The sequence below is a fragment of the Oncorhynchus mykiss genome, chromosome 18 (genome assembly GCF_013265735.2).
Source record: "Oncorhynchus mykiss isolate Arlee chromosome 18, USDA_OmykA_1.1, whole genome shotgun sequence".
NCBI lineage: Eukaryota > Metazoa > Chordata > Actinopteri > Salmoniformes > Salmonidae > Oncorhynchus > Oncorhynchus mykiss.
Window position 1 is genome coordinate 50,939,670 of NC_048582.1, and position 6,038 is coordinate 50,945,707.

The 6,038-nt window shown below is 39.8% G+C and overlaps 1 non-coding gene across 1 annotated transcript; it reads left to right on the forward strand.

Annotated features, from left to right (window-relative positions):
• Nucleotides 1–5,743: 5,743 nt before the first annotated feature.
• On the forward strand, nucleotides 5,744–5,800 carry LOC118941227. Its single transcript, XR_005037556.1, has one exon. It is a non-coding gene; the product is annotated as a U7 small nuclear RNA (small nuclear RNA).
• The last annotated feature ends 238 nt before the right edge of the window (nucleotides 5,801–6,038 follow it).

Genomic DNA, 6,038 nt, shown 5'->3' on the forward strand with positions numbered 1-6,038 from the left:
CATATAGCCATGTTATTTTCTACTCCCTATATATAGCCATGTTATTTTCTACTGCCTCCATATAGCCATGTTATTTTCTACTCCCTATATATAGCCATGTTATTTTCTACTCCCTATATATAGCCAGGTTGTTTCTACTCCCTACATATAGCCATGTTATTTTCTACTCCCTATATATAGCCATGTTATTTTCTACTGCCTCCATATAGCCATGTTATTTTCTACTCCCTATACATAGCCATGTTATTTTCTACTCCCTATATATAGCCAGGTTGTTTTCTACTCCCCACATATAGCCATGTTATTTTCTACTGCCTCCATATAGCCATGTTATTTTCTACTCCCTATATATAGCCATGTTATTTTCTACTCCCTATATATATAGCCATGTTATTTTCTACTCCCTTTATATAGCCATGTTATTTTCTACTCCCTATATATAGCCATGTTATTTTCTACTCCCTATATTTATAGCCATGTTATTTTCTACTCCCTATATATAGCCAGGTTATTTTCTACTGCCTCCATATAGCCATGTTATTTTCTACTCCCTATATATAGCCATGTTATTTTCTACTCCCTATATATATAGCCATGTTATTTTCTACTCCCTTTATATAGCCATGTTATTTTCTACTCCCTATATATAGCCATGTTATTTTCTACTCCCTATATTTATAGCCATGTTATTTTCTACTCCCTATATATAGCCAGGTTATTTTCTACTCCCTATATATAGCCATGTTATTTTCTACTCCCTATATATATAGCCATGTTATTTTCTACATCCTATATATAGCCATGTTATTTTCTACTCCCTATATATATAGCCATGTTATTTTCTACTCCCTATATATAATAGCCAGGTTGTTTTCACTTGTTATTTGTGTTTGTTGTTCACTCTGTATTTACTTCTTGTGTCACTATTTATGAGGGAAAAAAAGTAATCTTTATCTCTGAATTGTTGGAAAAGGACTTGTAAGTTAGCATTTTACAATTAGTCTACACCTGTTTTCTAAAAAGTCCATCAGTACTCCAAACAACATGGACTGTGAGACAAGCCCAAAGGCAGAATTCACTAACTGCAGCATCATATAACAGGCAGGGTTGGGGTCAAATGGATTTCAATGCACTTCCTGAATTGACTGAATAGAACACTGAATTGACCCCAACCCCACTACCAGGACAACATGGCCAGATTAGATAGAGTAAGTCTTGTTCACATGTTAGGGACACACAGAGGTTGGATCACCTGGCATGCTTTTCTCAGAAACATTCTATTTCCATTATATAGTGATTGGAAAAGATCATCCAATTTAAAATCCATTCCAAATCCACCCATTGATCAAACGCTAAATCAATTTAGCGAAGCCCCATTTCGTATGTCCCTGGGTAAAAGCATTGCACTAATTAGGGAATAGGGTGCCATTTGGGACACAATTCAAGAGGCCACACAGTTACAGCCAGAGCCTATGTCACATAACCTACTGTACATGTTATGGACCTATACTGTAAGCATGTCTCACATAGTTATGGTTATAAGGTTAAGCCTCATTGAAGGGTGCTAGAATGGACTTTCACCCTGAAGAAAATCACAGGGAGGCCCAGAGCATACCAGCATGGCAGGCTGTACTATACTATACATTCATCTATATAGTGCTAATAGAGAAAGAGAGATAAAGAAAGACAGAGAGAGAGAGAGAAAGAGGGAGAGAGAGAGAGAGAGAGAGAGAGAGAGAGAGAGAGAGAGAGAGAGAGATACAGTTGAAGTTGGAGATACAGTCGGAGATACAGTTGAAGTTTACAAACACTTAGGTTGGAGTCATTAAAACTCGTTTCTCAACCACTCCACAAATTTCTTGTTAACAAACCAAAGTTTTGGCAAGTCGGTTAGGACATCTACTTTGTGCATGAGTCATTTTTCCAACAATTGTTTACAGACAGATTATTTCACTTATAATTCACTGTATCACAATTCCCGTGGGTCAGAAGTTGAAATACACTAAGTTGACTGTGCCTTTAAACAGCGTGTAAAATTCCAGAAAATTATATCATGGCTTTAGAAACTTTTGATAGCCTAATTGACATAATTTAAGTCAATTGAAGGGGTATCCTGTGGATGTATTTCAAGGCCTACCTTCAAACTGTTAGATTACTTGTTAGATATTACTGCATGGTCGGAACTAGAAGCAGAAGCACTTCGCTACACTCGCATTAACATCTGCTAACCATGTGTATGTGACAAATAAAATTTGATTTGATTTGAACCCAGTGCTTCTTTGCTTGACATCATGGGAAAATCAAAAGAAATCAGCCAAGACCTCAGAAACAAAATTGTAGACCTCCACAAGTCTGGTTCATCCTTGGGAGCTATTTCTAAATTCCTGAAGGTACCACGTTCATCTGTACAAACAATAGTACGCAAGTATTAACACCATTGGACCACGCAGTCGTCATACCGCTCAGGAAGGAGACGCGTTCTGTCTCCTAGAGATTATTGTAATTTTGCGCGAAAATAGCAAATCAATCCCAGAACAACAGCAAAGTGAAGATGCTGGAGGAAACAGGTACAAAGTATCTATATCCACAGTAAAACGAGTCCTATATCGACATAACCTGAAAGGCCGCTCAGCAAGGAAGCAGCCACTACTCCAAAACCGCCATAACAAAGATCATACTTTTTGGAGAAATGTCCTCTGGTCTGATCAAACAAAAATATAACTGTTTGGCCATAATGACCATCGTTATGTTCGGAGGAAAAATGGGGAGGCTTGCAAGCCGAACAACACCATCCCAACCGTGAAGCACATTCATACACTCAGTTAGTATTTGGTAGCATTACCTTCTCTCCCCTCTCCTCTCTTCTCCTCTCCTCTCCTCTCCTCTCCCCACCTCTCCTCTCCTCTCTCCATCTCTCCTCTCCCCACCTCTCCTCTCCCCATCTCTCCTCTCCCCTCCTCTTATCTCTTCTCCCCTGTGAACCCACATTCATTCTCCCCACTGCTGCAGCACAATCCTCCTTTTACCTTAATCTTCCCCTCTTTCTCAGTCTCTTTCCTCTCTCCCTTGTCTCTCTCTCTCTCTTCAGAGGGAGGGAGGAACGGAGGAAGGGAGCAAGGGAAGGAGGAAGCGCTACTCCAGTGAAGTTGATTCCATTCCTCTCTCTAATCCCACTGTACCCAGTCAGTACTAACAAGTCTGGAAATCAAAGCATTGCTCCTCTCCTCACTACTCTGCTTTGCCATTCTCCTCTGCTCCAACCATCACACAACATTAACTGTTTTCCAAGGCCCTCTGGTATAGCCCTTCCACTGGGAGACAGAGAGAGATCTATGTAACATTACAATGGTAAAATAGTCATATACAGTAACAACAAAAATATATTCCACCAACAACCTTGGACCAGTCTAGACAGGTGAAAAACAACCAACCAACATGGAGAGAGAAACAAACACAGATTACTTGAAGATTCCACGGTGTATGAAGCAAGCGTCATTTTTTCTGATTTTATCTCAGGTGCAGCTGGTTATCATATGGTATGGATGACATGCTGGAATGATAACACGCAATCAAGGGACCTACTCCATACCTCCCCCCATACCTCCCCCATACCTCCTCCCATACCTCCCCCATACCTCCCCCATATCTCCCCCCATACCTCCCCTCATACCGCCCGGGCAACAAAGGAGTGGCTTCGTAAGAAGCATTTCAAGGTCCTGGAGTGGCCTAGCCAGTCTCCAGATCTCAACCCCATAGAAAATCTTTGGAGGGAGTTAAAAGTCCTGTTGCCCAGCACTAGCCCCAAAACATCACTGCTCTAGAGAGATCTGCATAGAGGAATGGGCCAAAATACCAGCAACAGTGTGTAAAAACCTTGTGAAGACTTACAGAAAATGTTTGACCTCTGTCATTGCCAACAAACGGTATATAACAAAGTATTGAGATAAACTTTTGTTATTGACCAAATACTTATTTTCCACCAGAATTTGCAAATAAATTCATTACAAATCCTACAATGTGATTTTCTGGATTTTTTTTCTTCTCATTTTGTCTGTCATAGTTGAAGTGTACCTATGATGAAAATTACAGGCCTCTCTCATCTTTTTAAGTGTGAGAACTTGCACAATTGGTGGCTGACTAAATACTTTTTTGCCCCACTGTACAGACACTCAATTAGTTTTGGGTAGCATTGCCTTTCACTGTATAACTTGGTCAAACGTTTCGGGTAGCCTTCCACAAGCTTCCCACAATAAGTTGGGTGAATTTTGGCCTATTCCTCCTGACAGAGATGGTGTAACTGATTCAGGTTTGGAGGCCTCCTTGCTCGCACACGCTTTTTCAGTTCTTTCCACAAATTTTCTATAGGATTGAGGTCAGGGCTTTGTGATGGCCACTCCAATAACTTGACTTTTTTGTCCTTAAGCCATTTTGCCACAACTTTGGAAGTTTGCTTGGGGTCATTGTCCATTTGGAAGACCCATTTGCGACTAAGCTTTATCTTCCTGACTGATGTCTTGAGATGTTGCTTCAATATATCAACATAATTTTCTTTCCTCATGATGCCATCTATTTTGTGAAGTGCACCAGTCCCTCCTGCAGCAAAGCACCCGCACAATAGGATACTGCCACTCCCGTGCCTCACGGTTGGGATGGTGTTCTTCGGCTTGCAAGCATCCCCCTTTTTCCTCCAAACATAATGATGGTCATTATGGCCAAACAGTTCTATTTTTGTTTCACCAGACCAGATGACATTTCTCCAAAAAGGACGATCTTTGTCCCCATGTGCAGTTGCAAACCGTAGTCTGGCTTTTTTATGGCGGTTTTGGAGCAGTGGCATCTTCCTTGCTGAGCGGCCTTTCACGTTATGTCGATATAGGACTTGTTTTTACTGTGGATATAGATACTTTTGTACCTATTTCCTCCAGCATCTTCACAAGGTCCTTTGCTGTTGTTCTGGGATTGATTTGCACTTTTCACACCAAAATACGTTCATCTCTAGGAGACAGAACACATCTCCTTCCTGAGCGGTATGACTGACGGCTGAGTGGTCCAGCGGTGTTAATACTTATGTACTATTGTTTGTACAGATGAACGTGGTACCTTCAGGCGTTTGGAAATTGCTCCCAAGGATGAACCAGACTTGTGGAGGTCTACAATTTTGTCTCTGAGGTCTTGGCTGAGTTCTTTTGATTTTCCCATGATGTCAAACAAAGAGGCACTGAATTTGAAGGTAGGCCTTGAAATACATCAACAAATACACCTCCAATTGACTCAAATTATGTCAATTAGCCTATCAGAAGCTTCTAATGCCATGACATAATTTTCTGGAATTTTCCAAGCTGTTTAAAGGCACAGTCAATTTAGTGTATGTAAACTTCTGACCCACTGGAATTGTGATACAGTTCATTATAAGTGAAATAATCTGTCTGTAAACAATTGTTGGAAAAATGACTTGTGTCATGCACAAAGAAGAAGTCCTAACCAATTTAACAAAACTATAGTTTGTTAACAAGACATTTGTGGAGTGGTTGAAAAACAAGTTTTAATGACTCCAACCTAAGTGTATGTAAACCTCCGACTTCAACTGTATGTATCTTCCTACCTACCTTCCTACCTAAAAACATATCTAATTTATAAAATAGTCTTTACTGGCCAGCAAAACAAAACAAAAACAACATGTCCACTGTATAAAAACGAAGTGTGTAGTGATATCTGACAAGTTCAACAAGTAGGTTACAGGTTATGGAACATGTGCTCTTTTAGTATTTCTGTAGTAGGTTTCCTCAAGGAGGAAGCCTCCACTTCTGTGTCAAAGATAATGAAACAAAAACACTATAGCAAATACAACAGTAATGTCTGCAAAAATAACAGATACAGTATGCTACACAGTATGCTATTACAGTATGCTCAAACACAACATTAACTACTACAGTATACTACAATCTGCAAAAACACAGCATTAATTACTATAGTATATACTACAGTTTTATTTCACTACAGTATTATACTATAGTTAACTGTAAATACTACAGTATTCA